The sequence below is a fragment of the Cygnus olor genome, chromosome 12 (genome assembly GCF_009769625.2).
Source record: "Cygnus olor isolate bCygOlo1 chromosome 12, bCygOlo1.pri.v2, whole genome shotgun sequence".
Lineage (NCBI taxonomy): Eukaryota > Metazoa > Chordata > Aves > Anseriformes > Anatidae > Cygnus > Cygnus olor.
This window is the reverse complement of record NC_049180.1, coordinates 21,240,889-21,267,323: the sequence shown is the minus strand read 5'-3', so window position 1 is coordinate 21,267,323 and position 26,435 is coordinate 21,240,889. Positions and strand designations below refer to the sequence as shown.

At 36.2% G+C, this 26,435-nt stretch overlaps 1 long non-coding RNA gene across 3 annotated transcripts in view; it reads left to right on the top strand.

The window, feature by feature from the left end:
- The first annotated feature begins 1,279 nt into the window (after positions 1-1,279).
- The window catches only part of LOC121076824, a 93,552-nt gene continuing 68,396 nt past the window's right edge, over positions 1,280-26,435 (top strand). For 2 of the 3 annotated variants that reach the window (XR_005823737.1, XR_005823739.1), the window contains exons 1-4: positions 1,280-1,633; positions 11,859-12,005; positions 17,692-17,810; positions 21,580-21,697. This is a non-coding gene — a long non-coding RNA (uncharacterized LOC121076824). Of the gene's footprint in view, positions 1,634-9,116; positions 9,732-11,858; positions 12,006-17,691; positions 17,811-21,579; positions 21,698-26,435 lie in introns of those variants that run through there. The other variant, XR_005823738.1, reaches the window with a different exon arrangement.

The following is a 26,435-nucleotide window of genomic DNA, read 5'->3' as shown; positions in this document are numbered from 1 at the left end:
TTGAGACATTCTGTATTTTACTTAGTTAATATTAATTATGATTTTTTTTTAACTTAAATTTGAATTTATCTTTTCCTGGTATGTTTGCAACAGTTTTTGGAACGAATCACACTTTATACTGTTGTAATCACTTGCAAAGATATAAAATATTATGTAAGTTCTTTGGAATTATGAAACTAAGAATTGTGAACACTGAAGATTCTGTAAACATAAAACTGAAAATTCATAATTATACATTTTATAGCTGGGGCATTATTTAAATTGAAATTTAAGATATTATTTGAGGTTAGAATTTATTTTTTCTAGTAAGAAAGTTTAAAGAACAGCCATACATTTTCACATGAAATTACATTTTAAGTTGGAAATGACCAAATGTCAGTTATATTTCCCAAATCCCTCTAAAATTTCTGAACAAGGAATCTTAATAATTTGTGAACTGCCTGATCTCTGTAAACTGGGTATCCTGCATTTGTGCTATCTAAAGATGAAGCTTTAAAGATATTGTCAAAGAAATTGTCTGGGTTTTGTTTGTTTTGTTTTATTGGTGGCTTGTTGTTGTTGTTGTTGTGGTTTTGTTTTGTTTTAACCTGTCATCTTTTTTTTTTTTTACTGAGAAGGGCTGCACTACGTTCACAGGAATGCCAGCACCGTGGGAATGTCAGCATATCTGTGTGTGTCAGGTGATACTAGAAGTGCACATCCCTGTAAATAGTAAACATATTAACACCATGTTATCCCTAAAACACTATCTAGTTATGATATATATATATATACACATATACATAATGATATCTCTATCAAAACTATATAAAGACATACTGAATTTTAAATGAAAGCCTAAAAGGCTAATCTAGTAATTGCACACCCTGTCCACAAGACTGTGAATGCCCCATTCACTCGAAACTATTTCAAAATGTTTGTTCTTGCTTTAAATAAGAAAAATTAAAACAAATAAACAAAAAATTGTTTCTACATTAGCAGTGTTTTAGTTACCCAATTGGAAAAAAAAAAAAAAAAAAAAAGTAATTCCCCAGCCTGAAGGCGTTTTACAGGATTATATTCTTTGTTAAAGGAAGAAGAGGTGTAACCTACTGTGTGGTGACCTTTATTTTGGCTGAAGACTAATAGACATTGAGCTCTGCAGAGTGAAAAGTCTCCCAGGAAATTGCATACTAATATCACCTTATTTACATTATTGTTTTCTAGTTCAAATAAGGGTGGTATCAGTGCTATGGATGTTGTTTTGCCGCTCTGTTTAGTAGCTGAAAAGCTGCAGATGTCGCCTCTCTCCCACCCCAATGGGTGTTTCTGCATGTCTGTCCCTCACTGCCCTCTCCAAAGCAAGGGGCAGGTATTCTTCTCCAAAACAGGATATCGTTGAAGCCCTCTGCTTCTCTTACAGCTTCTTCCCCAGCAAATGTTGGCTTAAATCTTTTTAGAGAAAACTGAAGGTGTCCCGGATTTCTTCCCATGCTTGAGGATAGAGGCTCTCCTCTGTGGCTTTTACTCTAGTCTGAAGCAAAACCCAAATTCCTGTTTGCATTGACGCTATTTTGTCTTGCAGGCAATCCCAGTGGCCTTACTCTTCAAGAGGAGGAGAGCACCATGAGCTCTTCTGCATGTACAGCTAAAGGTGAGCACGTACCTTGTGAGATGCAACACCACTACTTTGCTGGGTGGTGAACACAGGGACACCAAGCTTGCATTAAGACCCATCAGCAATATCTTTGAACCAATGCACCTTCAGAAGTGGAAGAACTGTAATGAAATATTTTTTGTCTAATGAATGTTATTGCTTGCTGCCTGAGAACAGCCCACATATGTGGAATCTACCCACATATGTGCTTAGTATATATGTAAGTATGCTGTTTTCACATCTATTTACTTAAGTTTTTACGCCTGTGAAAGAGAAGAGGGGAAGAAAAGAAGTGACTCAGGGGCTGGGTATCTGCCTCTATTTGTCGGGAAGGTGCTGTCTCCTGAGACATTGTTTACCCATCTTAACTGGTAATGATCCTCCAAAGCTCAAAAAAACAACCACAGCAGTGATGAATGTTTGCTGATGGACATCAGATGTTTTGCCGGGGTTTAAAAGAGTCTAAAAGAAATCAGATTCCTCAGTCTTCAGCAGAGTTAACAGGTGTTTGTATCAGAGAGGTAATGAAATATTGCCTCAGTTAAGGATATAGTGCTGTGGAGTACCCATAAATCAGAATATTCTTCTTGTTCTGAGCTGACTGAACTTGCTTTCAGTAGTTCAGCGTATCTTTGTTTATAAATCTAAATGCTATTGTGTTTTATTGTACTTTGCAGTGTAATAAAGTGTAACATTCAACGTTAACTGGTCAGGCTTCAGTGATAACAAAAGTTCAGCAGGCTGGTGGCACTCTGATCAATATTGCTTTCTATTTATAGTATTGTTACAAATTGAAGTTTTATTTAAATTAGACAATGCTGAGAAGCTTAGAGTAGATCAATAAGCTAAAATACAGTAACGGATTTTAATTCATGTCTGATATGCTGCTACTGTTTTGTCACATGCATCCTTAATGTCCCTTAAACAAAATCACATTTACGTATACTGTAACAGACTGTTGTCTGGCAAAACTGCAAAACTGTTTTAAAGAAGAAAGACTGTCACTGTGCAATGAGCAGCAAAGGTGATGGATAGGAGAGAAAAACAGAAAATAGCTTGTGTTTGGTTAGGGATTCGTTGTTTGCTTGATTTGCTGTTTTCTTACTCAGTACAACAGTCTGTTTTCATATTCAGTGCATCAGATTAGCCCAAAGTATTTATAGAGTGTATACCACATAGCTAGTGCTAATGCTTCGATTCTGCTCTCATCTTTGCGCCAACATATACCATACCCAATGACAGCAGTACTGTTTTTCTGTGACTTCATCTATGTTGTGAAATTAGATTTTGGTTCAATATAACAAGTCTTGTTTTTAGAGACAGGTACAGCCACCAGATCTTGAGTTTTGACTGGTGATATGGAGACCCAACAACAATTGAAAAATACTTTTAGGACTTTTGGTTGAATTAAAATATGAGGTTATCCTCCAGTTGTTAGAATTTGATTTCTGTCAGTTCTATGATTAGGTGATAGTTCATATGATAGTTCAATGATATCTGAACAGTTCAACCTGAGTGCGTATATCAGCTGAAAACAAAGGAGATGACATATTCCTGCACACCCACTTGACACAAGAAGGGAATTATCAAGCATCTTAATTATTATATTAATCATCACGGTCAGTTTGCAGAACTAACAAAGTCTCTCTAACACTATCCAAAATAAACTTAAAATGATGGTGCCTGAAACATGAGTACAGAGATTTAACAAGGCCTCTGATTTCTCTCAAGAAGTGTTTTGAGATGGATGATTAATAGGGGGACTTGCCATTAGACACTGTTAATTTTTAAACAAGATCTAAATCTTCTCACAAAAATTCACATTTTGTTTTCCAAATGCAAGCATAGGTGTTTTAAGAGATGGGGGAATAATTCAGTCTGACCTTCTAGGTGCTGCAGGTAATAGAAACTTGATACAAAAAAATAAAAAAAAATAAAAACTGTTTATACTGCATTGCTAACAAGTCTAGAATTTCACCCTCCCCAAAAGATCCAGCACTTCCTTTCTAACATAGTAATTCTAAATGGCAAAGCCTGAGATAAACGTCCTATCCACACTTCCTTAACCTTCACATCTCCTTTGGGTCACACAGATATGGTGGTTCTATGCATTTGTTATATACTATCCCCGTACTATTACTTTATTCAAAACCTCAGCTTGGATTTGACTGCTGTTTTTATTCCTTTTCACTTGGTATTTCAGAGAAGAGCAAAGGCAGGCCAGAGAAATAAAATGAGTAAGGAGGAGTGAGACACTTTATCTACCAATGGCATCTTGTGTGGGGATGAAGGGCACTGAACATCCTCTGTTTGGTGTGGAAGGGTCTGAGCCCATGGGAAAGTAACAGCACAGCTGACTGTTTTGCAGTTTGCCCTTTACTGGTACCTTTGTCCTCTGCATTATCTTGTTCTCAGGGTCAGTACTTTTTGCACACTGCCTGGTAGTTGTGTCCCCTGAAGTGAAGTTGTCTTTTTTCTTCTGGCCTTATGTTTACCTACGAGTCCCCCTTCCTTGTTTTATTTTTTTCAAACTTTTTTTTTTTTTAATACGTATTTGCTTTTATTTCTCTCCCCTCTTTGCTGCCACTAGACAGTTCCCCATTCTTTTACTGATTGCTCCAGCTGCCCACCTTCTTGGTGTGTGAGATAACATTCACACCAGACAGAGGAGGAGGTGAAGAGGAGACTTAACTTCAGCTGTGGACACAGCTTGGGGGCAGCTGCTTTCTAGCAATGGGAAACATCAGCATCTTATGAAAGAATTTCTGGGGTTGGTATTCCCCAGATCAAAATGTAAAAGGGACTCCACTTCATCCAGAGATTATATTTATGTATGTGTGTGTATATACGTATACACGCACACAAAAATAATATTTTCTTAAATCTTGACCTTCTTTCAGGAGATAATCTTCCTCCTCCACCCAGCAGTGATGAGAATCTCCCTGAGAGACCTAAACCTACAAAGTGTAAAAATGGGAGAAAGATTATCTTGTGCCTTTTCTGTTTTTTTTGTCATCATTCTCCTTTTTGGTTGGATGACAGCACCACGATCTAGAGAGAGAGTGAGACAAGCAAACTGGCTGTACTCTGCCCCATTTGGCAGAGAATACTAAGATCCTCTGAAATTAAAGTTCATAGTTTTAATAGCATTTTTGAGACCTCATCTTGCATATTAGAACTTAGCCAGGTATTAGGTAATTTAGACAACAAATTCTCTTCAAAGTGACCCGTCATCTTAGTATTTATTTTTTATTTTTTTCTAGAGGATGTAAGGCATAAAAGCAAGCTTTGTAGTTTTATATCTGTCAGCATGTCACATAAATATCTCAGTAACTACTGATCTTATCACCATAAAACTTCCATTTATACAGTTAGACATGTCATGTTGGTCAGTTGCACAAAAAGTTAAGCACATGCAATATTAAACTCCAACCCATGCCAGCTCCATTAGCCCACATCTTGAAGTTCTCTCTGAACACTATTAGAGGAGAAGTGGGGGAGGAGGAGGAAGAGCAGACGGCGGACTCAGATGAGGATGGACGCATGTTGAAAATTGCTGAAATGATGAAAGGGATTGCAGAGGGACGTCTGGAGTCTCAGTATTTCCCCCCAAATCAAAAGATCTATTTTCTGCTTGATGAATGACTTTAATAGTTTTAATGACCTCATATAATTTGATTGTATTGTTCATTTTTATTAGATCAGTCTAGCAGCGTTTCAAGCTGTATCACCTTTGCATGTCCAGTCTCAACATGCCATCTTAACACTTAGATTACTTTTGCAGCATTTCAAAATAACAGCTAAATTCAGCAAGTACTGAAGTTACTTAATTTTTAGGGTTGAGGCTGGTTTCTAACTCAGACTCAGCAGGAATGTGTCTTTAAAGAGCAGTGTGTGCAATTAGTTATCTGGAGTAAAGTTTATTGGGAGTAATAGTTTAGAAATTGTGCAATCTGTTGATTTATGTTTTTAAAATTCCCATTAATACTGCAATTAATACTGATCACTTCTTGTAAGGTCTGCTGCAGTTTGTGTTTTAGGCCTAGTAGGCTGAAGTAGTCCATTTCTAGAAGTATCTTGCACAGTAAGTTATTTGTAAGGCCGGGCTTCCTCAGATTAGTGATGTTAAAGAACAGTTTTATAAAAACATGCATGCTTAATTGTGTGCCTAATTTGACCAAGTAATTCATACCTTTTAAGTATGGAGGCTGTAGCAAAAATGACTGAAAATATGTAAGTGGTCCACTGTGAGGCCTAGACACTAAATTGGCTACTTGCATGCACATATGTGCTTCCACAGATACTTGCAGCAAATTGCAGATAAGTTAAGCATTAAGTGCCAGGCATTTTTTTGTGCTTGGGCAAAATGATCCTGCCATTGGAAAATATTAGAAGATTCATTAACTTTGGATCTTTATTCTTGTTTTTACATTTTTATGGATTTGGCAGGGTAGCACATTATTTTCTCAAAGAAATGCAGAGTACATCTCCCGTACTATTCTCTACAGAAATACACGAGGCTGCATTTTTTTTTTTGGCAGGGCTGATAGCAGAAAATCTCTTTTTTATGTTGTTAACGATACAAAATTGGCTTTGCTCTGGTATTCCCCACAGAAAATAGTGCACTAAAAGTAGTGGTGTTTAAATTTGGATGTCTTCAGGAATGTCACAATATAAATATATTGTGACAATATATGTCCAAAATTCAGAAACAGTAAAATACTTGCAATGCTATTAACACACATACTTATGTAGTCTCCAATTTTTCACTTATCAAACTGTTTAATTTAAGACTTGGTTGAGCATGCTTGTCAGTGAGTCCACCATTGGCATGACTGGTCATTATATAAATATTAGAGCCAACCTGGATATGCCAGCATCCCAAATGAGGAGGAATCAAGGAGAATTTGAGTAGTGGCCTTTTTCCCTTCTTCTGAAGGAGACATTATCAACTCATTAGCTACAAGCCTGCACGGGGGCCCCAACTGTGACTTTTAAAGCAAGAAGTACATTTCTTGTAGTTAAGATTGACTTTCAGCATGCCAGCTGTCCCTCTTTTGGAAGGAATGGCCTTATTTTTCAAGTAGAACATGTGCCATCTTGATTACCCAAACTCTTAATTCAATGCTGTTTAATGCTTTGTCTCCTCAAAATATCCCTTATCTCCAGCTTTGATTGGTGGGTAGATGTACCAGTACTGATCAGCTTAATTACCAGTGTGAGGTAGCGCAATGCAGACATGAGGTAGCAGCACACCTTTCCCAGCATTCTGAGGTAATTAACCAAAAAATATTTCCCTGCCACCTGTCTAGCCTTGGAGAACATCCAGTTTTCTTTCCAAGCTAGGAGAATGGGGGATCATAGCAGAATTTGGGTAGCAGGATGGTTTATCCATATTTTCTGTTCTTTTTTGTCAACTACAGTGGTCATTCCAGAGGCTAAGACTGCTTTTCCTCTTTCTTTCCCAACTTACAGCATGGCTTCTGCAGCAAAGAAACTAAAGAAGTAAGGTGAGCCATACAGGAAATTATGGGCTATGATGTTCTAGGGTCTGTGAGGACAGGAGTACTAAATGTACCTTTGGATGGATCAAGTGCAAACACAAACAAGGTTTGGTCTTACTGTGGCCCAGCTAAAATTACTAATTTTCTCTCAGTTGTTCAAAGCTTAAACACAGTCTGGTAGCATATTAAAAACTTAAATTTTGTGAGTGTTCAGTACTTAGATGAAATGTGCTGTAATTCTTACCATGCCTGAGTGAAAACATATATAGTCTATTTACATTAATTATCTACAGCAAACTAAATATAAAATCTCTCACTCCTTGGTGCTTGCATTGATAAAGTGTTCAAAACCAAAAGCAACACTATAGAACGTCACAAAAATATAACCTGCATAACATAATGTTGCTTTTAGCGTAATTTATTTTGAATAATTTTACATCTTGTATTTAAGCTTATACTGAAAAGGCATGTCATGAAGTAAAAAGTGCTGACAGTAATTCTGGACTAACTTCTGAGTTCTGATGGCTTTCCATATACATGGAGCATAAACTGTGTGCACCAATGGGTGTATTTATCCATCCATGAAGAAGACATCTATGGTTAAAGCATCCCAGCTAACCTAAAAATATTTTTCAGTGACACAGACATACCATACAGTATCAAATAGTCTTTAACTGGTTTTGATTCAATGAAGACTGTACAAACCAAATAACCATTGTACTGAAGTCCATTCACATTTTTTGTTTCCAGAAAACAACTCATGTTTGAGACAAGTTCAATTATCTGTGGTTAGATTTTTTATTTTTTATTCTTATGCTAGAATAGTTATTCTGCCATAGTTCAGGAATAGCTAATGGTATTTCATTCAAGCCTCATTTAAAAAACAAAATCCACGCTTTTTGGCAGGATACAAGTGGGAAGAGATTTAGTCCACAATATATATTTTATTCTGGCATATAGGAGAACAGTTGGTGGAAAATGTTTTCCCCTGTAGCCCGTTAGAAACTTAACTATCTGTCAGTGATTGCTATGAATGTGGTGCATGACATGTCATGAAAATTCACATAAATAAAAAGGGAAAAGCATCCTGTTTCATGACTGCCTCTATGGAACACTCAGGAAGAAATCTATGATGAGGAGAAGAGAAGGGTTTTATATTCAAAATTTTTAAAAGTAAGTCTCTGGAGCCCTGGTGGGAGTAGTGAGACCTTCTGTGGTAGTTGTTCTAGGATTACATTTATTTCTTTGTCTACCCTGAGCTGAGGGTAATGAGGGAAGTTAAAAGGGAAGTTGTCATTGTCAGTGCTCGTTTGGTTATTGACTCATTGTTCTGAATCGTCCCAGTTGTAACCAGGACACTGTGATACAGACAGATCTTTTTTTTTTTAAAAAAAAGAAATTTAAAGTTGTTGAAAAAAGGTTAAAAAAAAATAATAAAAATATCATAGGCTGCACAGTCTATGAAAATTTATAGAAGTGGAATTAAATTGTTTATGGCCTACCACATTACTGACAGATAAAATGAGGTTTCAGCTATTGGGTATCTGGGTGTACTTGAGCTAGTGACTCTTGTCCCTGTTCCTGTAATACTTTTTAGTCCATTGCAATTTTTAAGAACTTTAGAAGTGTAGAGGAAGGAACCTGTTAAAAAGATCTCGTTTCCACTCACTTCTGTTTAGCTGCAGCCTGATAAACTTGCTTTGCAGTGACCTGTGGCTGTAACTGAGGTCAGCAGGGGTGCCAGAATTAATAAAATGCACATCGACACTTCAGACCCTACCCATTTAACAACAGAGCTCTGATGTTTGGAGGAAATATTCCCCCACTTGCTCTGTTTCAGCTCAAATCTGTGTAGTAAAACTGCTTAAGTATGGATTTTTATTTATTTATTTTTTGGAGCAGTGATTGGACGGTTTGCTTGGCTGTTTTTGTGAGAATATTCATGGCTTTTACCAAGTTTCATCCTGTCATATTAGGCTCCCAAAACCTTAAATTTAAGGCTGTGATTAGGTCAAAGGTCTCCCGGAGTATGCAAAGGGACGAACTACTGGGTTTTATGAGCAGAACATGAAGGTGTATGCTGTGAGAAGCAGGGAGAGAGACTGTTGAATTTGGGGGTTTGTTCCCAGGACAGCTAATTTAATGGCCTAGAGAAAAAAAAGGAACAAGCAGTGATGAGCTTGAACTTGTGTGTAAAAGAGAAAAATGCTTCTGAAGCATCCAGATTTTCTGAAGGGACCTGTCAGGCAGCTGGTGAGGCCCTTAGTGCGGGTGGCAGGCTGGGGACAGTGGTGAAGGCCAAGCCCTCAGAGGAGGCCGATGTCAGTGCTGAAAAGGCCGCAGCAGCGCAGGGCACAGCTGAGGTGTGCACCCTGTGATGCAGCATGGGCTTGGGGCCCTGAGGGCTCCTGGACCAAAGGACAGGAGGCAGCTTGGTGCTGTTAAGGCCTGCAGGTGGTCCCAGCGTCTGGCAGGTCTCTGGTTGTCTGCAGCTCTGATGTGACAGTTTCTTTAAGCAAAACTGCCACTTTGAGGTATATATAGCTCATGTTTCTTAACACAGCAACTTGCAGTTTCAGTCATTCCATGGAGTAGGTTGTTTTTGTATTACTGGTAGATTATGTTGTTTTCTTTGTTTGTTTTAAGTAATAAAATTTACCTTTAAATATCTTGACAATTTTTATAAAATAAAGTAGTTTATTGGTATTTCTCTGTGATAACTGAGGCATTGACACCTTTGGGCAATGCAGCAAGTCCAAAGATTTAGGCCTAGGCTATAGTGGACATTTCCATGTAGTCAGCAGTGCACACCTGTGTTTTGGTGACAGGAACCATAGGAAACCCCGTCTGCAGCTGAAGGTGGCAGCTTAAAAGTAAAATGATTTTACCAATTTGTCTTACCTCCTGTTTAAAGTGTAAAAGGAAGCCAGCTGAATATTTTAATTGAAGCAAACCATTCCATGCATAGTGCCAGGAAAGTTGTTTAGCAGTAACTTTGAAAAATCCTCAGAAATAAGAATTTATTTTAGAATGCTCTTAGTTCTTCAGCGATATATATATAAGTAGGTTTACTTGAAGTACTATCCATTTTTAGTTAAAATGACCACTGAGATCATTAATCATGATAACAGCATTAATTGCATAAATATCTGATTTGCTGATTTTTCATGTTCACAACTCTATAAGTATGTGGATTAGATGATGAAATAAAAAATGTGCATCTTTATTCCTGTATTGTCTAATTCCTGTTTGCTCTTCTGTTTAGTCTATTTGTTTATCTAGCCTTTTGTCCTATGATTAATTCTGAAGTATGTGTAAAAATGTGATATTGAAAAAATAAGCTCAGCAATTTTTAGTTAGCTTTTTGTCATGCCCCAAAATGTCTTTTTTGGGTGCATTTTCTGACCTAGATTCAAGTTACAAGCATGAACTTCTGTGTTAGATAAGGAGTACTCAGTTTGGGTTGTTCTTTATCATATGAATTTTTTTGTGTTTCGTAACTGCTGGAGAATTTACACTCTGGGATTCGCCGTCTTTGTTTTACTGGTTGTAATAAGGAAAACTTTATTCAAGATTTCTGATGCTAATACATTAAAGGAAAGTCAGTGTTTTTTTTCCCATGGGAATTTATTCTTTAATTCTTTGACTTATTCTTTCAGAGTGAGAGAGAGACTTTAGTGTTATATAATAAAGTAGCTCATGGTACAATTAATACGATGTAGGAAAAAAAGTAACATGATATTCTGAATTTAAATAACTGGAACTGATCAAGGGGGACATCACAATTAAATGCTAGATAGGATTGACGTAACAAATACAAGATGGCCACTACTTCTAAGTTGAAATACTCTGTCACCCACTGACGTATTCTAGGCAAATTTGTTGATAGACTAAACATTTTGATAGTCTTTCCATTATTTCTTCAAGCAATCAGCTTTTAATTTTTCTCTTTCTAGTTAATATACTGTGTGTAATAGTGTATAATTTAAACAGAAAACTGTTCTGTTTCATCATAAAAGATTTGTCTGTTACTTTTGGTGTGTAAATCAAGTGGACAGCAAAACATTCTTGAACTTGTTTTTTGAGGTATTTGTTGACAACAACAGGAAAAGAGATCACAGAGACCGCCAATAAGTGTGGACATCAATTATTTTTTAATTGTATAGGAGTACAGTACACTAATTAAAACTAGTATATCTTGCAATGCCAAAGGCAAAATTAATTATTAATTTTTATTAATATTCAGAAGTAGCACAAGGAATACATTAAAAAAGATTTTGTGGCTGTGACTGAGATCTTGTTTTGTTTTATATTTTAGCAAAAATAGTATGTTAGCTAAATTTGAATAGTTAAATATGCACTGAAGACTTTATATATATTGAAGAAGAATGTTCTATTTAGACGAGTTATCCAGTGACAGAATATAAGAGGTAGGAAAAATTCTATAAAATTTCCAGGGCTTTGCTTTAACTGTTTTACCTGAGAAGTATAAATAAATGTTATTCTGCTATTGTTGCTGTGGATATTTTAATTATCAGATTGAATATTTTTGTTATGATATCTCATATTTAGTAGAATAATTTATTTTCAACTTATTCCAGGGTTTAGCTTATCAAATTAGATGTGACCTGAATTGATTTGCCAAACTTGATGTGCTTCTGGACAAAGTTACTCCTTTATTTGTAAGCTATTTATTTATTTATTTATTTTCCCCGCAGGTTAGGCTTCAATCTATATAACTCATTTGGAAACTGCCACTCTGGATCAGAAGCCTATCAGGAAGAGCTTTTGTATGGAAACAGATGTCTTTCACCACTGTTATTGGCCACTTGTTAATAGACCCTGTGTGTATCAGTTCAGCAAAGGTATAGAATGCAAAATTTTAATTTTTGAATGCACAAAATTTGTTTAAAACTTCTAATGGCATTTGTACTTATAACATGTATTGAAAGGAGCATAAGAGTTGTATGAGAGAAAAAAAATGGTGGCTGTTGTGAAAACAGTGATTTGCAAAAAGGCAGCTTGTGTCTGGTGTTTTTTTTTTTTTTGAAAGTTGCCTCCTCTTTTGATGGGAATTGGTTATTAGAAACCTTATCAGAGTATTGCATACTGCTGTGAGTTTTTTGTAGGCCAATGAGTTTCAATATACATGATCCTTTAAGATTAGGCAGGCAAAACTTTCTTCTTGTTATTATTTTTAAACAAAGCTACTAAACCTTGAGAGATTTGGTTGTCTCTAATCTTTATATAGAAACACTATGAGTTCCACCTCTCTCCTCTTAGTGATCTTATAACAACCCCTGTAGTCATTCATGCACTGCATAGAAATATGGACACTTTAGTTAAAATCTAAGATAAATATCTCACGTATCTATACCTTCTTTAGCAGTGTAGAGCAGGACTTCAAAGTTGAGCCTTTGTTTCACCCTAATATCTCAAGCTACTATTATAGCAATACAAAAATAAATTTTGTCTTAAAAACAGTGTTGTGCGTTTGGTTGTTCCAACTACGCAGAGGTTGCTTTTCATTTTGTTACAGCAAAGCAAACTACTAAAAAACTTAGCTTTCCAATGTTTTATTTGTGTGTTCCATGTAAGTGTAGATGCTATTTTTGTCCTCTTCTAAAAGAAGTCTGTTGCCTTATGAAGGTCAGTTTGTGCTCACCCCTTGAATTACAATATTATTAGCAAAAATAAGAGTGATGATAATATCCAGCTTTAGTTTATCATCGGGCCTGTGTTGTGCAGAAGTTCATACCTCTTCAGTGCTGTCCATGGCTTGGGAAATGGCACAAGTAATGTTTCTAGTTGCCTTGCATCTCTGTGCTTGTGTGTGTACGTGCACGTGTTTCAGCAAGTAGCAAAGAGGAGGAGTCACCACTTTGCTGTTTCCCGGAGGAATCAGCATATGTGGGAAGATTAGGTTGCTGGAGGCAAACTCTATTCTTCGTTCTACTTTGAAGTACTTGCTTTTCAAACTTGACTGCAGAATTTGACAAAATACAACTCTCGTTTCTCAAAAACAACCAAACAAAAACCAAACCAACTAACCAACCAAAAAAAGAAATCTTACAAAAAGTTTCCTATCACAGTTCTAGAAAAGCAACTATCAGAAGTTCTCATGTGAATGTACTGCTGTCTAAAGTGAGTGCTGTGTGTTGTCCAGGAAAACCAGAGAGCACCTTATGGAATAACATCAAAGGGAGGCACTTGACAAAGACAGGCAATTTAGATGCTCAGTTCTGGAAATGTATTGACTGAAGATGAAAGCTCTTTAGGGAAGAGACTTTGTCTTCTATTTATATAGAATCTTGCATAATTTAACAAATGTTGGGGACACTATTAATCTCATCCAACTTTAGATGTCTACAGTGTTAACTGTCAATCTTAAGAGAAGATCGATTGCACTCTAAAAGTGCTGGTTTCTCTCCACTGACTGTAAAGAGAGCCCGCACAAGTAGCTCAGGTGCAGATAGCCTCATCTATATTTGGGCAGACGAATCCTGCTCTAAAACACTGTCTAATATGGCAAAATAATCGTAATTGACATTTAAGAAAAAATCCTTGGGAATGTATCTTGTTCTTAAATCAGCTAAGAAAAATAATGGCAACTGCTGTTTTTAGTTAGTATTAGATTCCAAAGTAAAGTGCCAGGGGTTGGTAGCATAACCACAAAAGCATCAATCTATTCACAGGTTCTTGAAACATTAATTTCTATGATTTTATGATTCTAAGTCACTTTCTTTCTCAGATAAAAGAATAAAGCTGAACACCTGGGTTGTCAATGCTATAACAGCAGTTCAATAAGAAATGCTATCTCCAGTTGAAAAGACAAAACAGTATAATTAAAATCCTTATGGGAATGGCAAAAAAAAAAATGCATACTGCTGTTGCTGAGTCTTCTGGATCAGCAGATATTCTTTTTGGACATCTCAAAAACTGTTTACTGCTATTTTTCAGGGTGGAAATGTTGTTTTGAAATATGAAAGAACATCATGTTCTTCTAAAGCAGTGCCAGTGTCTTATTAGTGGCAAGTCACTATGCTTAAAATGTTGGCCATGAAGAGTCTATATACACAGTGAGTCAGCCATCTGTTCAGACTTTGAATAAGAGCATTTTAGCCAGTATATAGGGACTGATATTACTATTTCTCACAGCAGGCATAAAATCTGTGGGTGCAGCTGACCTGACAGAATGTAGTCCATTCAAGGTAAATACGCGACAAGCTTTTACTAAAGCTGCTTTGATTGCTGTACAGGAAAGTAATACAAGAATGTCCAGAAGAGCATTGTACGTTAGATGTATGGACCTGTGCTTAACTGAAGCATTATAATCACAATGTACACTGAGTGATATTCCAGGCAGCTGTTTTTGTCTTGCTCACCTCTAAAGGAAATGCTGAGAGGAGAGATGTGAAATATATAAGAATCGGGGAAAAAAATACTAATCTATGAGGCTAAAGAGATTCTGTATCAGTTGGCATAGAGTACATATATATGGATGACAAAATAATCAAGTCCAGATTCAGTCACATAGGTACAAAATAAGTATCTCACCAAGTTCACTAAAAACTGTGGTGATGGGAATTTAGACTGAAGAACTGAATAATTTATTCTTAATCTCTAAAATTACATTTAAATTATGAGAAAAATTATTTGGGAAAAATGAACAATTTGTGTCTCAGGGTAATAGGTCTCTGTATTATATACTGTGCCTTGCATATATTTCAGACTTGTTTTTTAAATTATTACTTCCGTGAATATGTGTTTGGTGAAATAAATATTTTCCATTCCTACTGAATGTTTTTTTTTAATGAATGCACGAGTAGGATGTTAAAATAGACTGACTATTCAATTTTTCTCAAGATCTTAAACCAGCTCTAAAAAAAATAAAAAATAAAAATAAAAAAATCTGTTCTAAAAAATTAAAGTCAGTATGTTTAGGTTTTGAGGAATTCTAATACTGCATGTCTTGAACAGTTGAGTAAAGACTCACTATGATTGTGCTGGAAAGCACATCAGAAATGTACAAGCTGTCCTTTCCAACTCCTACTGGATTTTATTCATTCTAAGATGTATTTATCATGCCATCCAAGTGGGATGATATCTTGAGAACTGATTAATGTAAGGATAAGTATCAGTCCTGGTTGGATGGGATTTTTTTTTTTTTTTTTCAGAAATGCTCTTTGCTCAGGGAAAATCTTGAAATAGAAAGAAAAGGAAGATGTTTAGAGGACTTAAGATCAAATCTGCCTTTGGTACAGATGTGACTGTGTCAAGTTTTCATTCATCCTTTCCACTTTAAGTTGCTTTCAGATTCTTTATGCCAAAGGCTGCTGACGGTCATTCCTACCTTCAGTATAAGAGAGTATTCATCCAGTTTTAACTATTCGTAAAAGTCAAGTTAAAAATAAAAATAATAAATCTCTGTCTCTCACTCATGGATGACCTTCTCACAGATTACATGATTTTTTCTGACTTAAAAAGTTAAATTTCACCTTAATACTGTGTAAAACAAATACTGGTTAGCAGACCTTTCCTCTAGATGTTTGTATTCATGAACGACTGCTTGCTTTATCAAAAAAAATAATTTGCTTTTCCTAATTTATATTCCTGCCTAAGTGCAAATACAAAACAACTAAGGCAGGGCAAGATAGTTCTGCAGAAAATGCATAGAATGGACATAATCTATGTAAAAGCAGTTACAGTGAAGCAGCCCAGGAATTTCCTTAGGGTATAGCACTAAAGACAGGATGAAGAAAAGAACCAGCTCGACTGTTAGGTTGTGCCTGCATAGCTGGCATTCTAGCATGCACATTTACATATGTAAAATGAACACACTTGATCAGGAGTCACAGAAAAACTGAGTCAAATGTAATTTTGCAGATTATCCTCCAGAGCAAAAATGCCACTTTAATTGAAAGCAACCAGTGAAACAAATGCTGTATTTTCAAGAGACATCATGGAGTTCAAAGGTTATGAACAAAGCAGTAACAGCTACAATGAGCCACCAGAAGTAGTAGTGAAAACTGTCTTCTATAGCATATGCACAGTTCAGGCCTTTTCTTCACACCTCAGAATGCAACAAGAATATCCATCAAACTCAATCTGTTGCTCTACCAGTGGAGATGTATTTCAAATGAGAAAGTGCAGACAGTTACCTGTGAAGATCATCTCTTCTATTAACAACTGAGATCCATGGGTAGCTCTGATCTTGTTTTCTCTTGAACTGCTCCACCAACCAGCTACAGCTTCAAGCAGAGGGCCCCTATGTTGTAATACTGATTTCTGATGAGCTCTTCCTTTGAAAATATCAATGAATTTGGATAACTATCTTCTAAATTTATAATCAATGTATGCCTTACTAATTTACATTATTAAAAACTGAGCTATCCGGAAAAGCTAGATGGTATCTGAATTTGCATTATGGATGTACAAAATATTTTTTCTCTTAATTTCCTCTTTTACATCTGAACCATGGTGAATGGCACCTACCTATGTATGTGAATGCCAAGAAGCTTTGCACAGCAAGTGATCCATCTGCAATGCATATTCCATACTGCTCATTTTACTTACTATAAGTCAGAGCACAGTATGTCTATGCATGAGATAGACAGCATGTCATAGTTAAGTCTGGGTTTCTTGGCCTCCTACAGAGTTGTCTTTCTTTTTATTGACTGTGTTACCAAATATTGAGTGTTAGTGCTTGAGAATTTTTTAGCTGGATTTCAGATCCTACTTGACCTATGGTTTTCCAGTTGTGGATAAAATGTACTGGCAGATTTTTTAGAGAAAAATTCAAGATATATGTTAAACTGTATCTTAAATATGTTCCAATGTAAATATAATTCTTTATATAGTAGAGATGTTGAAAAATCTCTTAATCTCTTTTACTGCTGATATTATGCAAACTCTACACACTTTGTCACTATAAATGGCAAAGACTATATTTTGAGTAGCAAAAATATGTCTCCCATATTTGCATGTGTTTTGTTGTGTTAATCATGGACTTTCTATCTGAGCTTTTTCTTATGCAAGACTGTTTCTCCAAGATTGCTGAGATTTATTTTTATGAATCATTTTTAGACACTGGCATGACTTTGTTTATTGCATAGGGCAAAAGTTAAGGATGTTGAGGAATTTGATTTTTTTTCAGGCTGTGTTAATTAATTGATCGATTAGTTAATTTCTAAGAAAAAATCTGTTATCTTGAATTCTTAAACTGCTACATTGAACTTTCATGACAACCGGTAAATTTTCACTCTGTCAAACTTTGGAAATATGTAAAGCATTGAGATTATGTTCTCTGACTTTAATCTTAATTATATCAAGAGTAAATTCCCTTGAATTATCTCTAGGCTACAACAGTAAGATAAAAATCATATTGTTACAATAATTAGAATTCTAGTGGGCAAACAAAGGAGCTGTACCTCATTATTGTTTGTGTGTGAAGTAGAGCTCTCAACTCATAATTTACTTTAAAATCTTAAGATTTAAACAGAACAAAGGTGTTTTTGTAAGCAAATGAACAACTGAACTCTGCCTTCCCAGGAATGCATCCTTTTTGTTCTCTGGTAACCACACCATGACTGGGCAAGAAATGGCAATGCTGTGACTAGACAGGAGATGCGCATGTGCTGACTGGCCAGTTATCTTCTGCTAAATGCAAGGTAGCCTTGTATCTGCCTTTTATACTTAGAGTAGAAATGCTATATTGGTCTTTCTCCAAGCTACTAATTTCCATGAAACTTGCAGGGATATAATTACATCTAATTATGCTGTGTTAGATAGGGCAATGAATCCAAAAGTGATTAGGGAGAAAAGGAAGGTTTCGGCTGGTTTAAGGCAGAGTTCTCTGTGAAGTCAAGCTAAAAACAGATAGCAAATTTCCCTCTGTGGACCTGAAAAGGAGCTCTGCTAACTCTTTTTAACATACGCTTTAACATAGGATTTAATTTCATCTACTTTTCATCTTCAGAGTTACTAATTTTTTCCTTTTCATTTTACCCGTTTCTCTTACAACACTGCCAAACTTCCACCAATTCTTATCTTTCTATTCTTAGTGTTTAGCCTATTTTCCATATACTGTAGTCTATTTTTGTGTTCACCTGAATTCCTGAATTCCTTTGTCTCATGGTCCCCACCATGATTGGTGTTCCTGATCTTCCAGCTCTATAACCATAAAACCCCTCTGTTGTTTTAACCAGACATAAAACACGAAATGTCTCTCTTTCAGCCTTTTCAGCCCTTTGACCATTGTTTTTCCAACAACTTGCCCCCTGATTTTTGCTGCCACTCTTACTTCCTATGAACAGTTTTCCATCAGCATTACCCGAATAGGCACTGCTCTGATTGTGCACTCCAGGCTAGGGTAGTGCAGATAAACATGCTCCCATTGCAAGACCCAGTAGTCATACAGCATAAATTTTATTCTACCTTGGCCGTTCTGACCCAACTTCCTCTGCTTGCTGTGCTATAGCTGCACCTTTTGGTCCAAGCAGCAGTTTTTGGTCCAAGAAGGGTTAAGCATGAAACATGGAATGAAGTATACTATTTCTCTAAATATTTGCCAAATGTCAAGACTGGACCCGAGGAAGGTTTACTCAGACTTTCTGCTCTTCCCTCATCCTGTGACTCCTCAGAATCTGCAGTTAATCCATTGGTTTCCCCTCCTCATTTCCACTGTGTAAGAGGACCACAACTGAAAAGTGTTTTCTCATCCATGGAAAGCTATTAGCTTGCACCAAGATACACTGATCTGGCTCTTGCCAAGAACAGGGAATGGCTAAGTGGCCTTGTACATCAGCTTTCCGAGAAAAAGGAGCTAAAGGCTTTGAGAGAGGTGTTGTAAAACACAGAAGTGTTTGGACTAAACATAAAAACTGCTTATTGTCAAATATAAACAAACTGAACTGGCCTTGCAGTGGGAGTGTGCTGATGATTGTGTAGTCTTGCATTTAATGACATTCCAAGGACTGACAGCTCCATTATGAGAATAAAAATAAATAAATGAATAAAATCCAACAGCAAGAAACATTTACATACAACCCAGCACGTATTAGTCAAAATGTAGTCAGAATATATAAATAGAGCCCAACTTACTGGACTCAGTATACAGGAGTCAAAGTGTACAAATAGATACTATTTTCATATAGTCCCCTTTGTTTTATAGGGGCCAGAGCAGGCTAGGCACAGGCTTGTCATAAAGACACCCTCCCTTATTGAGGGGTATCTGGAATATTTCAGGATCAGTGCATATTTAATACATGCATTGATCCTCTTAAGACTTTCATTTGGTGCAAAATACTTCAAGACAAGGAATGTAAACACAGGCTGTTCTGGTCATGTTCTATTTCAAAGTACCTGAGAAACAGAAGATGCTCCTGTAGCATCCGTTTATATCTGTGGAAAAAAAGGTAAACAAAACTGGGGGCCCTTGTTCCTCTCTGCCCTTCATATCTGGATGAGGACTCCTACCTCTGGGTTGTCCACCCACAGATCCTTAAAAAGAATGCAGGGGTAAAACGTGGACTGCATTTTTCCCTATAATTGGCAGATTCAAGGAAAAGTGAAAACAAAGTCATTGTTATCAAAGTCATTTGTTATATGTTGCACCTTTTCTAGGCCTGGTGTCCAACAGCAACTCTTCTTAGCCAAGGGATATCCACCATTCATCTGCCATGACATTCTGGTCCTGGAGATGCTAACATAGAAAAGCAGGTTACTAGGTGAAAATGAGTGGCCATTGTGTTTAAAGGTGTGTTTAGCAGATTACATCAGGTGTGCTCAGCCAGGAAAGGTCAGCCACAAGGTGGGAGGAGGGACCTCGTAGTGACCTGATGGAGAAGTTGCTGTGTTCTCAGCTTCTGGAAATGTGCGATGCCACAGGTCTTTTGTGTCTTCATGTTCCCAATCGTGGCAGCTGAGCAAAGTCCTTTGTTCCTCTTGGGGGCATGAAGTCTCCCTGGCAAATTGCCTATCTGTGTATGGTTGAAATGATCTTCAGACTTGTTGGGGTATAGGGGTGTATCATCAGAAAGTGGCATTGTAGACCAGACCTTGCTATCTTGAAAGCCGAGGATGGTTTTGGATTTCAGGTTCCCCAGGCAGTCTTTCAGACAGCACGTAAGGATTCCTAAGCTGTGATGAGGCTCCCTAATGGTGCTTGCAGCATTTGTGATGCTTCAAGTGTCTGTGGATAAAGAATATGGACTGTAGAGGGATATCGTCCTTTAGTATGTCAGGACAATATAGATACAGCATGTTTTACAGCTTTCTAGCAAGAACAGGGAGGAAGTGACTATCTAAGCCGAGGAAAAGCTTCAGTAGCTGAGAGCAAACCACTTTAACTGATAGTGAGGAACCATTTGTCTTCTCCTAGCATTGTGAGCAGGAAGAAAAGGATCTCCAATTTCAAGATTAGTGACAAATTTGTGCGAGTTGGCAATTCTTTGAAAATGAAATTTATTAAACTTGAAATAAAGTGTTCACCCCTGAATGAACATCTCCTTTTGTAAGCTTGCAAGATTTTGCTCATGGGCTTTTTACTGCTATTATCTTGTTTGAATGAATGTACCCTTAAGGCCAAAATCCATATTGCTGAATTATTATGAAATACAGACTTTGTCTCCATGTGCTCCTACACTTAACATTGCTCAACAAATGATACCTGTGTGGTAATTTTCAAGTGAATGACTGAAGAAAGACAGAGACAGGAGAAAGTTGTAGCTGGTGGGCTGTTGTCATGACCTGAAGGAACTATGGTGAAAAGTGAGTTTTGTATATTCTGATATTGATGTGTGTGCTGCTAGGTATTTTTGTTCATGCCATTATCTAATTTGATATGGATAGCAACAGCAGCTTACAATCTTAGGGATTGTATGTACTTAAACATGTTACCAACAGATTTTAAGTATATACTTAAAATCTGTTGGGGAGAAATGTGATTAGAAGAAGGCAAATTTTCTCACATGGTGAATTTTTTAATCCTAAAGGTCAAGTTCAAGTTTTCTCAGCATATTGGTATGAGGAATTACCCATTAATTAAATAACATGAGTCATATTATGCCATCGATTTTTTTATATATTTCTTGCTGTTTGATTTTAATTAATGAGGGTTCTGTACATAGAGGATTCAAGAAAAGGTCCAGTGTTTAGAGTCGGAACTATAACATAAAACATGGATATGATAGTGTGGTTTGCTAATTGCAGTAACGATTGCCATCAGAGCCTCCTACACTGTCTGTGCTCAGGCAAGATTGCCATATGTCACAGGAAGCCTTGCCTGAGCAAGGACAGTCAACCCCAGAGCTGATTCACTGTTATTAAAATGGAACACAGCCTGCTTTTAATGCTTTTAGAGATCATTAAAAACCTTCAAGGTCTTTACCGAAATAAGGTGTGTTTACTCACAAATTCAACCTATATTTTAATCAACAGGTTTTGCATTTTCACGGACTTCAGCTGCAAACATCTGAAATGTTTAAAAGAAGGCTGTTATTAAACATGTTCCTGCTCGTGGGCTTGATGCATGTTTTGCTGGCCGCCGTCTGCGAAGGTAGGTGGGTTGTGTTTAAGCTAAGATCTGGAGCCCTTGATCAAAAGCAGGGCTGTACTGTGGTACATGTAATTTTCAAAGTAACATAACACAGTGTCCTCTCCAAAGATCATGCAGTCTAAAGCAGTGTTAATGCTGAGTATTGTATGTGTGTGGAGGCTTCTGCATAATACAGAGCTGTGCAGTATGTTTCTTTTCATAACATGGTGAAACTTAGCTCAGAGAAAGCTCTTGCAGTGCTTAAGACTCAGGAAAGAAAAACTAGATGGGCGGGGTAAAGAGCAGACATGGCCAATATATTGTTTAAAATGATACACTTGAATGGAAGTTCAGAGCTGCTATTTTATTTGTGTTTTTTGTTTTGTTTTGTTTTCATTATATTCATTCTTCCCTGCTCTGTAGTCTTTTATCTAGGTATACAGAACAGTTGACCTTAATAGAACATCTTTCATGGGTTCAAGAGATTGTGGAGACCAAATCCCCATATCCCATCTCCCGTAAAACTGTGATACTCCTGAATTGACTCCTTAGCTGCCTCACAGTTTACACAAGGAACCACTTCCAGTCATCCCATGAGAAGATCCAGTCATTTAGCTTACTTAGACTTTCTCCCATCGAAAGCATCGGGTTTGTTAGGCTATAACTGGTATATTGCCTGTTTTTTTCTAGTTTTAACTGTCTTTCAGGATTGAGTTCTAGTTGAATAATTATCCTTTCCAGAATTAAATAAATAAATTGGCCCTAAACAGATAACGTTAAAATTTGCTACAGTATCAAGTTCTTAATAAACTGAGGAGCATCAAAAGAGAGGTGTTTTTCTAAACATTAGTTTCCGTGATCATCAATTTTTATGATTTTCAAAGAAAACTGTACATTCTGCTGAAAGTCAGTAGCTTTTGTTTGGAAAGCTTGTTTCACTCACTCTCTCTGCATATTACAAACATTTATGTTACGAGCAGTGGCTATAGTTGCTTCCAGCTGCTGGTCACAGCATAGTATCCATATCTTTCTATAGGGTCTTTCAGGGTATTTGGGAATAGCTTGCGCCACAAACATGTCCCACTGTATCAGGGAATCTTAGGTGTATGATTTTCTCTGGTATAGCATCACACAATGTAGTCACCATATAAGGCAGAAACAACAATTAAAACTGATGTTATCCATTTAAATATAAATTATTATATTAGGGTTTACTTTGAAAATGTAATATGACTGACCACCAGTCATTATTTTAAATAACTTTTGGGGCTAGCAGCAGTGGAGAGTGTATGTGCATGTGTGTGCAGGAGTCTTTTGTAAAGCTTGGAGGTTGCTTAGCTGACACTCCAAATCAGGGAGCACTGTTTTTCAAACTAATTTTTATTGTCATCCGGTTTATTCTTTTCTTCATACTGTGTCCCCCTTGTATCAATTTTAGACTAAAATACTGCAAAAACAACAACAAAAAAAAGGTAATGGCACTTTCCACAGTGTTTCAAAAGGTTTTTAAGTGGAAAAAGGTATTTAGTATTTTTAATAAGCATCTTCAATACTATTGAGTTGGTTTCTTTGTTCATATCACAAGATTAATTATGCTGTCAAGCACTTTCAAGGCCTGCTTAACAAAGATTCAGTGATATAATGGTTTGCTTCGCATTGCTTTTTTTCTGCATAGCAATCACAATCAGCATTAGACAATTTAAAACCCTTTCACAAGCCGGAAGTTCTGAAGAGCCTTTTAATCAACAAAAGTAATTTTGCAAACAACTAGATACAGCGTTTTTCATATTAACTAACTTGTGTTAAACTCTGCTATATGCTTGACTCTCTGTTTCTCGTAATGGATTATTCAGATTTCTAGGAGACTAGAAGTGGGGAACACAATTAGCACAAAATGCATTTTGCACCCCATGAAAATTGTAATCTCATATCATTCTCTAACTTAGTGTAAACATAGTGTTAGTACTTCACTGCAGTTTCATGTGTTTTAATTTTCCCTTAATATGCTGTTCTTCTATAATCACTTAAAATATTTTTGAAAAAATGCCTGGAAGTATAATACTTGTTGTTTTAAGGCAGACCACTGTTTCTATAGGACAGGTTAGAAATCAAATAACAACACAATTTGAGATTCTGAAATTCAAGTTAAAGTAGGAAAATTTGTTTAGAAATTAGCTGAAGAATGCTTCATACAGTAATTTTATTGCCATATAGCATCATAAGCAATCCTACATGATTTAAAAACACCTATTTGATGGAGAGATTGCAAAAGCAAAACCACACTGTGATCTTTTTTTGTTTTTTTTTTTGTCAAGCACATTTATAAATGAAACTAACCTGTTAATGACACCTTTAAAACACACGTTTTTTTCTAAACTGCTAGAAGCATTAATTTGTAGCATTGCTGCATGTGGTAATTAGCAACTTCAGCAGTGATTTTCTCTGCCCTAAACCTTTCGTGTTTGACACTATTCCAACCCGGGAGAGGAGTGACCCTGGGATACAGTGCTACAGGACAAGTGGAGCAAATCCTGTCACAAGAAATAACAGGGTCAGAAGACATTGCTAATGAAGTCATAGCAACTGGTTTAAAGAGCCAATCAGAGAAGGCAACAATCTGTAAATGAGGATATAATTAGCAGAAAAAATAACATGCTTTGGTTGGATTCTAGGGGAGCCAGTAATGAAGGCAATGACTGGATATTGAGAGAGATTCCGAAAGATTAGAGCAAACATTGTGCAACAAAGAATACCTAATTAGCAAAAAAGTGAATATGCCTTAATTAGAAGGAAAATATGTGATTGAATGACATGGAGTAGGCTTTTAATATGAATACAATAATGAATGTTAGCCCAGATCTCCGTGATGAAGTCCTGTCTTCACTTTTTTCTTTTCTTTTTTTTTTACTTTTACCATTTTGATAGTGAAGAAGATGGACAGTAAATTCATATATTTGGTGTGATGTTAATAATAAAAAAACAATTTTGAGACAGTAATTCAGTAGTTTTTTTCCCAATTTGCATGTTTGCTATCCCCTAACACAGCATGGCAGAAAAAACAACACTGCATCTTTTAGCTGGCCTTAATATTCTTATGATGTGAAGAAGTAATTATTTCAGGTAGGTGTCCTGTGACATATGAGGTAATGCTGGTTCAGATATCCTTCTTATAGGATGAAACCCCTGTGTTTTTTCATACAGAGAAAGGGTCCATGGGGTTGAGGCACTGAATGCGTGTACATAACTATGACCCTGTTGCAACTTGCATTTATTTCTTGTAGTCATATATATTTAAAGTAAGGGCTGATCTAAAATTCATTAAATGCAGAAAAAGCTTCCATTGACTTCAGTAGTTTCTAGATCAGACTCTGAGCAGAAAAACTGGAAATTTTATTAGTAAAAATTAAACATGTTATTATCCTGAGCATAATAGACCCAAATAGAAGAATCCCATAATGGATTATGCCAGTACAGTATATGTACAGTATTTATGGCCAGCCGTGATGAAAAGTATAATGTTCTACTGCTTATCATTTTATTACAATAGAAGAATCAGCACTCTAACTTGCTAATAATTTTTCACTTTTATAGACATCTAAATGATATTATATTTCCTCCCTTTTTCTCTTTTTACAAAATGGTTCTAGGATATTGATTGTCATTTATTTTTACTCATGATATTTAATTGACATAATTAGCAATCCATGTCTCATTCCCTATCTTAAAAATATCCTGTCAATTTTATAGCATATTTATAGGTTAATTTAAATGTATAATTTAATTTATTACTGCATACCTTTGGTTTGTCTGTAACATTAAAATACTTATGGTACAGAATATTTTAATTAAAACTATTCATCAAATGAAGTCCAGGTAGCATCCTTATCCTTGTTTGCAGTAGGGGGTTCTGGCAGTGAAAGCAAGCAAAATAATGGGTCAATTAAAAAAAATATATCTATATATAGCTTTTTCAAAGATCCAATTGCTTAACTCAAGGTGGAAAAAAAAAAAAAAAGGAAAGGGAAAAAAAAATGATGTGTTTGTCAGTGGTTTCCAGAAATTAAATTTATGATTTTTTTTTCCCTTGCAGACATCAAATCTGCTAATGTCAGGGCCAGAGCAGAAGTAAAACTAGATGAGAAATGAGCTTGAATTTTCATGTGTGACATATCTCAGTTTGACAGTCGGTGTCTGCAGGAAATTGGGATACTGTTTTCAGTGGGTTCTGCTTGTGAAATAAGCTGTACTATTATTTTTTTCTAGCACTGAAAAATTCACTCTCTATTTGTGAGAATCAATGTATTTACCCTTTTAGGTCAAGTGTTTTCTTGTATTTAAAAAAACAGAAAACTTTTAATGATATTTCTAATGAACCAAGAGTTATTAGTTTTCTATGTTAGGGAAGAAATACAGTGAAACACTGTGATCAAAATACTACCTCTAGCATAACTGAATCAAGGTTTTGCTGCAGCTCTCAGTTGACAGTAAGTCTACCATTCTTTACCATGTATGCTATTAATTCACTTCCTAGAACTGTCAGGTACCCTGAGAGTAAGGGAAATATACTAAAAATATCAATATATTTCTCTTCTTCCTTTAGGTAGTGTATCTTTACTGATGCTATTTTAAATTAAGCAGTGAAATAGTATTGAAAGTTCTGACTGGCTCTGATAACAAAATGGATTAAAAAATTAGCAAGTCGGAAAAAAAAACAGGCAGGAATAGAATCAGCTGACAACTTAATTGTTCAGCTTGTATG